The sequence below is a fragment of the Borostomias antarcticus genome (assembly GCF_949987555.1).
Source record: "Borostomias antarcticus genome assembly, contig: scaffold_118, whole genome shotgun sequence".
Taxonomy (NCBI): domain Eukaryota; kingdom Metazoa; phylum Chordata; class Actinopteri; order Stomiiformes; family Stomiidae; genus Borostomias; species Borostomias antarcticus.
This window is the reverse complement of record NW_028175823.1, coordinates 82,501-93,850: the sequence shown is the minus strand read 5'-3', so window position 1 is coordinate 93,850 and position 11,350 is coordinate 82,501.

Below are 11,350 nucleotides of genomic sequence, written 5' to 3'. Positions count from 1 at the left end.
CTATGCTACTATCAAACCAATGTGTTAGCTACTGTACATCCCAACTATGCTATCAAACCTATGTGCTAGCTACTGTACATCCCAACTATGCTATCAAACCTATGTGCTAGCTACTGTACATCCCAACTATGCTACTATCAAACCAATGTGCTAGCTACTGTACATCCCAACTATGCTATCAAACCTATGTGCTAGCTACTGTACATCCCAACTATGCTATCAAACCTATGTGCTAGCTACTGTACATCCCAACTATGCTACTATCAAACCAATGTGCTAGCTACTGTACATCCCAACTATGCTACTATCAAACCAATGTGCTAGCTACTGTCCATCCCAACTATGCTACTATCAAACCAACGTGCTAGCTACTGTACATCCCAACTATGCTACTATCAAACCTATGTGCTAGCTACATCCCAACTATGCTACTATCAAACCAACGTGCTAGCTACTGTACATCCCAACTATGCTACTATCAAACCTATGTGCTAGCTACATCCCAACTATGCTACTATCAAATCAATGTGCTAGCTACTGTACATCCCAACTATGCTATCAAACCTATGTGCCAGCTACTGTACATCCCAACTATGCTACTATCAAACCAATATGCTAGCTACTGTACATCCCAACTATGCTACTATCAAACCAATGTGCTAGCTACTGTACATCCCAACTATGCTATCAAACCTATGTGCTAGCTACTGTACATCCCAACTATGCTATCAAACCTATGTGCTAGCTACTGTACATCCCAACTATGCTACTATCAAACCAATGTGCTAGCTACTGTACATCCCAACTATGCTACTATCAAACCTATGTGCTAGCTACATCCCAACTATGCTACTATCAAACCAACGTGCTAGCTACTGTACATCCCAACTATGCTACTATCAAACCTATGTGCTAGCTACATCCCAACTATGCTACTATCAAATCAATGTGCTAGCTACTGTACATCCCAACTATGCTATCAAACCTATGTGCCCGCTACTGTACATCCCAACTATGCTACTATCAAACCAATATGCTAGCTACTGTACATCCCAACTATGCTACTATCAAACCAATGTGCTAGCTACTGTACATCCCAACTATGCTATCAAACCTATGTGCTAGCTACTGTACATCCCAACTATGCTATCAAACCTATGTGCTAGCTACTGTACATCCCAACTATGCTACTATCAAACCAATGTGCTAGCTACTGTACATCCCAACTATGCTATCAAACCTATGTGCTAGCTACTGTACATCCCAACTATGCTACTATCAAACCAATGTGCTAGCTACTGTACATCCCAACTATGCTACTATCAAACCAATGTGCTAGCTACTGTCCATCCCAACTATGCTACTATCAAACCAACGTGCTAGCTACTGTACATCCCAACTATGCAACTATCAAACCTATGTGCTAGCTACATCCCAACTATGCTACTATCAAATCAATGTGCTAGCTACTGTACATCCCAACTATGCTATCAAACCTATGTGCTAGCTACTGTACATCCCAACTATGCTACTATCAAACCAATGTTCTAGCTACTGTACATCCCAACTATGCTACTATCAAACCAATGTGCTAGCTACTGTCCATCTTAACTGCTACTATCTAACCAATGTGCTAGCTACTGTACATCCCAACTATGCTACTATCAAACCAATGTGTTAGCTACTGTACATCCCAACTATGCTATCAAACCTATGTGCTAGCTACTGTACATCCCAACTATGCTATCAAACCTATGTGCTAGCTACTGTACATCCCAACTATGCTACTATCAAACCAATGTGCTAGCTATTGTACATCCCAACTATGCTATCAAACCTATGTGCTAGCTACTGTACATCCCAACTATGCTATCAAACCTATGTGCTAGCTACTGTACATCCCAACTATGCTACTATCAAACCAATGTTCTAGCTACTGTACATCCCAACTATGCTACTATCAAACCAATGTGCTAGCTACTGTCCATCTTAACTGCTACTATCTAACCAATGTGCTAGCTACTGTACATCCCAACTATGCTACTATCAAACCAATGTGTTAGCTACTGTACATCCCAACTATGCTATCAAACCTATGTGCTAGCTACTGTACATCCCAACTATGCTATCAAACCTATGTGCTAGCTACTGTACATCCCAACTATGCTACTGTCAAACCAATGTGCTAGCTACTGTACATCCCAACTATGCTATCAAACCTATGTGCTAGCTACTGTACATCCCAACTATGCTATCAAACCTATGTGCTAGCTACATCCCAACTATGCTACTATCAAACCAACGTGCTAGCTACTGTACATCCCAACTATGCTACTATCAAACCAATGTGTTAGCTACTGTACATCCCAACTATGCTATCAAACCTATGTGCTAGCTACTGTACATCCCAACTATGCTATCAAACCTATGTGCTAGCTACTGTACATCCCAACTATGCTATCAAACCTATGTGCTAGCTACATCCCAACTATGCTACTATCAAATCAATGTGCTAGCTACTGTACATCCCAACTATGCTATCAAACCTATGTGCTAGCTACTGTACATCCCAACTATGCTATCAAACCAGTGTGCTAGCTACTGTACATCCCAACTATGCTATCAAACCAATGTGCTAGCTACTGTACATCCCAACTATGCTACTATCAAACCAATGTGTTAGCTACTGTACATCCCAACTATGCTATCAAACCTATGTGCTAGCTACTGTACATCCCAACTATGCTATCAAACCTATGTGCTAGCTACTGTACATCCCAACTATGCTACTATCAAACCAATGTGCTAGCTACTGTACATCCCAACTATGCTATCAAACCTATGTGCTAGCTACTGTACATCCCAACTATGCTATCAAACCTATGTGCTAGCTACATCCCAACTATGCTACTATCAAACCAACGTGCTAGCTACTGTACATCCCAACTATGCTACTATCAAACCTATGTGCTAGCTACATCCCAACTATGCTACTATCAAATCAATGTGCTAGCTACTGTACATCCCAACTATGCTATCAAACCTATGTGCTAGCTACTGTACATCCCAACTATGCTATCAAACCAGTGTGCTAGCTACTGTACATCCCAACTATGCTACTATCAAACCAATGTGCTAGCTACTGTACATCCCAACTATGCTACTATCAAACCAATGTGCTAGCTACTGTACATCCCAACTATGCTACTATCAAACCAATGTGCTAGCTACTGTACATCCCAACTATGCTACTATCAAACCAATGTGCTAGCTACTGTACATCCCAACTATGCTACTGTCAAACCAATGTGCTAGCTACTGTACATCCCAACTATGCTACTATCAAACCAATGTGCTAGCTACTGTACATCCCAACTATGCTACTATCAAACCAATGTGCTAGCTACTGTACATCCCAACTATGCTACTGTCAAACCAATGTGCTAGCTACTGTACATCCCAACTATGCTACTATCAAACCAATGTGCTAGCTACTGTCCATCCCAACTATGCTACTATCAAACCAACGTGCTAGCTACTGTACATCCCAACTATGCTACTATCAAACCTATGTGCTAGCTACATTCCAACTATGCTACTATCAAACCAACGTGCTAGCTACTGTACATCCCAACTATGCTACTATCAAACCTATGTGCTAGCTACTGTACATCCCAACTATGCTATCAAACCAGTGTGCTAGCTACTGTACATCCCAACTATGCTATCAAACCTATGTGCTAGCTACATCCCAACTATGCTACTATCAAATCAATGTGCTAGCTACTGTACATCCCAACTATGCTATCAAACCTATGTGCTAGCTACTGTACATCCCAACTATGCTATCAAACCAGTGTGCTAGCTACTGTACATCCCAACTATGCTATCAAACCAATGTGCTAGCTACTGTACATCCCAACTATGCTACTATCAAACCAATGTGTTAGCTACTGTACATCCCAACTATGCTATCAAACCTATGTGCTAGCTACTGTACATCCCAACTATGCTATCAAACCTATGTGCTAGCTACTGTACATCCCAACTATGCTACTATCAAACCAATGTGCTAGCTACTGTACATCCCAACTATGCTATCAAACCTATGTGCTAGCTACTGTACATCCCAACTATGCTATCAAACCTATGTGCTAGCTACATCCCAACTATGCTACTATCAAACCAACGTGCTAGCTACTGTACATCCCAACTATGCTACTATCAAACCTATGTGCTAGCTACATCCCAACTATGCTACTATCAAATCAATGTGCTAGCTACTGTACATCCCAACTATGCTATCAAACCTATGTGCTAGCTACTGTACATCCCAACTATGCTATCAAACCAGTGTGCTAGCTACTGTACATCCCAACTATGCTACTATCAAACCAATGTGCTAGCTACTGTACATCCCAACTATGCTACTATCAAACCAATGTGCTAGCTACTGTACATCCCAACTATGCTACTATCAAACCAATGTGCTAGCTACTGTACATCCCAACTATGCTACTATCAAACCAATGTGCTAGCTACTGTACATCCCAACTATGCTACTATCAAACCAATGTGCTAGCTACTGTACATCCCAACTATGCTACTATCAAACCAATGTGCTAGCTACTGTACATCCCAACTATGCTACTGTCAAACCAATGTGCAAGCTACTGTACATCCCAACTATGCTACTATCAAACCAATGTGCTAGCTACTGGCCATCCCAACTATGCTACTATCAAACCAACGTGCTAGCTACTGTACATCCCAACTATGCTACTATCAAACCTATGTGCTAGCTACATTCCAACTATGCTACTATCAAACCAACGTGCTAGCTACTGTACATCCCAACTATGCTACTATCAAACCTATGTGCTAGCTACATCCCAACTATGCTACTATCAAATCAATGTGCTAGCTACTGTACATCCCAACTATGCTATCAAACCTATGTGCTAGCTACTGTACATCCCAACTATGCTATCAAACCAGTGTGCTAGCTACTGTACATCCCAACTATGCTACTATCAAACCAATGTGCTAGCTACTGTACATCCCAACTATGCTACTATCAAACCAATGTGCTAGCTACTGTACATCCCAACTATGCTACTATCAAACCAATGTGCTAGCTACTGTACATCCCAACTATGCTACTATCAAACCAATGTGCTAGCTACTGTACATCCCAACTATGCTATCAAACCTATGTGCTAGCTACTGTACATCCCAACTATGCTATCAAACCAGTGTGCTAGCTACTGTACATCCCAACTATGCTATCAAACCAATGTGCTAGCTACTGTACATCCCAACTATGCTACTATCAAACCAATGTGTTAGCTACTGTACATCCCAACTATGCTATCAAACCTATGTGCTAGCTACTGTACATCCCAACTATGCTATCAAACCTATGTGCTAGCTACTGTACATCCCAACTATGCTACTATCAAACCAATGTGCTAGCTACTGTACATCCCAACTATGCTATCAAACCTATGTGCTAGCTACTGTACATCCCAACTATGCTATCAAACCTATGTGCTAGCTACATCCCAACTATGCTACTATCAAACCAACGTGCTAGCTACTGTACATCCCAACTATGCTACTATCAAACCTATGTGCTAGCTACATCCCAACTATGCTACTATCAAATCAATGTGCTAGCTACTGTACATCCCAACTATGCTATCAAACCTATGTGCTAGCTACTGTACATCCCAACTATGCTATCAAACCAGTGTGCTAGCTACTGTACATCCCAACTATGCTACTATCAAACCAATGTGCTAGCTACTGTACATCCCAACTATGCTACTATCAAACCAATGTGCTAGCTACTGTACATCCCAACTATGCTACTATCAAACCAATGTGCTAGCTACTGTACATCCCAACTATGCTACTATCAAACCAATGTGCTAGCTACTGTACATCCCAACTATGCTACTGTCAAACCAATGTGCTAGCTACTGTACATCCCAACTATGCTACTATCAAACCAATGTGCTAGCTACTGTACATCCCAACTATGCTACTATCAAACCAATGTGCTAGCTACTGTACATCCCAACTATGCTACTGTCAAACCAATGTGCTAGCTACTGTACATCCCAACTATGCTACTATCAAACCAATGTGCTAGCTACTGTCCATCCCAACTATGCTACTATCAAACCAACGTGCTAGCTACTGTACATCCCAACTATGCTACTATCAAACCTATGTGCTAGCTACATTCCAACTATGCTACTATCAAACCAACGTGCTAGCTACTGTACATCCCAACTATGCTACTATCAAACCTATGTGCTAGCTACTGTACATCCCAACTATGCTATCAAACCAGTGTGCTAGCTACTGTACATCCCAACTATGCTATCAAACCTATGTGCTAGCTACATCCCAACTATGCTACTATCAAATCAATGTGCTAGCTACTGTACATCCCAACTATGCTATCAAACCTATGTGCTAGCTACTGTACATCCCAACTATGCTATCAAACCAGTGTGCTAGCTACTGTACATCCCAACTATGCTATCAAACCAATGTGCTAGCTACTGTACATCCCAACTATGCTACTATCAAACCAATGTGTTAGCTACTGTACATCCCAACTATGCTATCAAACCTATGTGCTAGCTACTGTACATCCCAACTATGCTATCAAACCTATGTGCTAGCTACTGTACATCCCAACTATGCAATCAAACCTATGTGCTAGCTACATCCCAACTATGCTACTATCAAACCAACGTGCTAGCTACTGTACATCCCAACTATGCTACTATCAAACCTATGTGCTAGCTACATCCCAACTATGCTACTATCAAATCAATGTGCTAGCTACTGTACATCCCAACTATGCTATCAAACCTATGTGCTAGCTACTGTACATCCCAACTATGCTATCAAACCAGTGTGCTAGCTACTGTACATCCCAACTATGCTACTATCAAACCAATGTGCTAGCTACTGTACATCCCAACTATGCTACTATCAAACCAATGTGCTAGCTACTGTACATCCCAACTATGCTACTATCAAACCAATGTGCTAGCTACTGTACATCCCAACTATGCTACTATCAAACCAATGTGCTAGCTACTGTACATCCCAACTATGCTACTATCAAACCAATGTGCTAGCTACTGTACATCCCAACTATGCTACTATCAAACCAATGTGCTAGCTACTGTACATCCCAACTATGCTACTGTCAAACCAATGTGCAAGCTACTGTACATCCCAACTATGCTACTATCAAACCAATGTGCTAGCTACTGGCCATCCCAACTATGCTACTATCAAACCAACGTGCTAGCTACTGTACATCCCAACTATGCTACTATCAAACCTATGTGCTAGCTACATTCCAACTATGCTACTATCAAACCAACGTGCTAGCTACTGTACATCCCAACTATGCTACTATCAAACCTATGTGCTAGCTACATCCCAACTATGCTACTATCAAATCAATGTGCTAGCTACTGTACATCCCAACTATGCTATCAAACCTATGTGCTAGCTACTGTACATCCCAACTATGCTATCAAACCAGTGTGCTAGCTACTGTACATCCCAACTATGCTACTATCAAACCAATGTGCTAGCTACTGTACATCCCAACTATGCTACTATCAAACCAATGTGCTAGCTACTGTACATCCCAACTATGCTACTATCAAACCAATGTGCTAGCTACTGTACATCCCAACTATGCTACTGTCAAACCAATGTGCTAGCTACTGTACATCCCAACTATGCTACTATCAAACCAATGTGCTAGCTACTGTCCATCCCAACGATGCTACTATCAAACCAATGTGCTAGCTACTGTACATCCCAACTATGCTATCAAACCTATGTGCTAGCTACTGTACATCCCAACTATGCTATCAAACCTATGTGCTAGCTACTGTACATCCCAACTATGCTATCAAACCAGTGTGCTAGCTACTGTACATCCCAACTATGCTATCAAACCAATGTGCTAGCTACTGTACATCCCAACTATGCTACTATCAAACCAATGTGTTAGCTACTGTACATCCCAACTATGCTATCAAACCTATGTGCTAGCTACTGTACATCCCAACTATGCTATCAAACCTATGTGCTAGCTACTGTACATCCCAACTATGCTACTATCAAACCAATGTGCTAGCTACTGTACATCCCAACTATGCTATCAAACCTATGTGCTAGCTACTGTACATCCCAACTATGCTATCAAACCTATGTGCTAGCTACATCCCAACTATGCTACTATCAAACCAACGTGCTAGCTACTGTACATCCCAACTATGCTACTATCAAACCTATGTGCTAGCTACATCCCAACTATGCTACTATCAAATCAATGTGCTAGCTACTGTACATCCCAACTATGCTATCAAACCTATGTGCTAGCTACTGTACATCCCAACTATGCTATCAAACCAGTGTGCTAGCTACTGTACATCCCAACTATGCTACTATCAAACCAATGTGCTAGCTACTGTACATCCCAACTATGCTACTATCAAACCAATGTGCTAGCTACTGTACATCCCAACTATGCTACTATCAAACCAATGTGCTAGCTACTGTACATCCCAACTATGCTACTGTCAAACCAATGTGCTAGCTACTGTACATCCCAACTATGCTACTATCAAACCAATGTGCTAGCTACTGTCCATCCCAACTATGCTACTATCAAACCAACGTGCTAGCTACTGTACATCCCAACTATGCTACTATCAAACCTATGTGCTAGCTACATTCCAACTATGCTACTATCAAACCAACGTGCTAGCTACTGTACATCCCAACTATGCTACTATCAAACCTATGTGCTAGCTACTGTACATCCCAACTATGCTATCAAACCAGTGTGCTAGCTACTGTACATCCCAACTATGCTATCAAACCTATGTGCTAGCTACATCCCAACTATGCTACTATCAAATCAATGTGCTAGCTACTGTACATCCCAACTATGCTATCAAACCTATGTGCTAGCTACTGTACATCCCAACTATGCTATCAAACCAGTGTGCTAGCTACTGTACATCCCAACTATGCTATCAAACCAATGTGCTAGCTACTGTACATCCCAACTATGCTACTATCAAACCAATGTGTTAGCTACTGTACATCCCAACTATGCTATCAAACCTATGTGCTAGCTACTGTACATCCCAACTATGCTATCAAACCTATGTGCTAGCTACTGTACATCCCAACTATGCTACTATCAAACCAATGTGCTAGCTACTGTACATCCCAACTATGCTATCAAACCTATGTGCTAGCTACTGTACATCCCAACTATGCTATCAAACCTATGTGCTAGCTACATCCCAACTATGCTACTATCAAACCAACGTGCTAGCTACTGTACATCCCAACTATGCTACTATCAAACCTATGTGCTAGCTACATCCCAACTATGCTACTATCAAATCAATGTGCTAGCTACTGTACATCCCAACTATGCTATCAAACCTATGTGCTAGCTACTGTACATCCCAACTATGCTATCAAACCAGTGTGCTAGCTACTGTACATCCCAACTATGCTACTATCAAACCAATGTGCTAGCTACTGTACATCCCAACTATGCTACTATCAAACCAATGTGCTAGCTACTGTACATCCCAACTATGCTACTATCAAACCAATGTGCTAGCTACTGTACATCCCAACTATGCTACTATCAAACCAATGTGCTAGCTACTGTACATCCCAACTATGCTACTATCAAACCAATGTGCTAGCTACTGTACATCCCAACTATGCTACTATCAAACCAATGTGCTAGCTACTGTACATCCCAACTATGCTACTGTCAAACCAATGTGCAAGCTACTGTACATCCCAACTATGCTACTATCAAACCAATGTGCTAGCTACTGGCCATCCCAACTATGCTACTATCAAACCAACGTGCTAGCTACTGTACATCCCAACTATGCTACTATCAAACCTATGTGCTAGCTACATTCCAACTATGCTACTATCAAACCAACGTGCTAGCTACTGTACATCCCAACTATGCTACTATCAAACCTATGTGCTAGCTACATCCCAACTATGCTACTATCAAATCAATGTGCTAGCTACTGTACATCCCAACTATGCTATCAAACCTATGTGCTAGCTACTGTACATCCCAACTATGCTATCAAACCAGTGTGCTAGCTACTGTACATCCCAACTATGCTACTATCAAACCAATGTGCTAGCTACTGTACATCCCAACTATGCTACTATCAAACCAATGTGCTAGCTACTGTACATCCCAACTATGCTACTATCAAACCAATGTGCTAGCTACTGTACATCCCAACTATGCTACTGTCAAACCAATGTGCTAGCTACTGTACATCCCAACTATGCTACTATCAAACCAATGTGCTAGCTACTGTCCATCCCAACGATGCTACTATCAAACCAATGTGCTAGCTACTGTACATCCCAACTATGCTATCAAACCTATGTGCTAGCTACTGTACATCCCAACTATGCTATCAAACCTATGTGCTAGCTACTGTACATCCCAACTATGCTATCAAACCAGTGTGCTAGCTACTGTACATCCCAACTATGCTATCAAACCAATGTGCTAGCTACTGTACATCCCAACTATGCTACTATCAAACCAATGTGTTAGCTACTGTACATCCCAACTATGCTATCAAACCTATGTGCTAGCTACTGTACATCCCAACTATGCTATCAAACCTATGTGCTAGCTACTGTACATCCCAACTATGCTACTATCAAACCAATGTGCTAGCTACTGTACATCCCAACTATGCTATCAAACCTATGTGCTAGCTACTGTACATCCCAACTATGCTATCAAACCTATGTGCTAGCTACATCCCAACTATGCTACTATCAAACCAACGTGCTAGCTACTGTACATCCCAACTATGCTACTATCAAACCTATGTGCTAGCTACATCCCAACTATGCTACTATCAAATCAATGTGCTAGCTACTGTACATCCCAACTATGCTATCAAACCTATGTGCTAGCTACTGTACATCCCAACTATGCTATCAAACCAGTGTGCTAGCTACTGTACATCCCAACTATGCTACTATCAAACCAATGTGCTAGCTACTGTACATCCCAACTATGCTACTATCAAACCAATGTGCTAGCTACTGTACATCCCAACTATGCTACTATCAAACCAATGTGCTAGCTACTGTACATCCCAACTATGCTACTGTCAAACCAATGTGCTAGCTACTGTACATCCCAACTATGCTACTATCAAACCAATGTGCTAGCTACTGTCCATCCCAACTATGCTACTATCAAACCAACGTG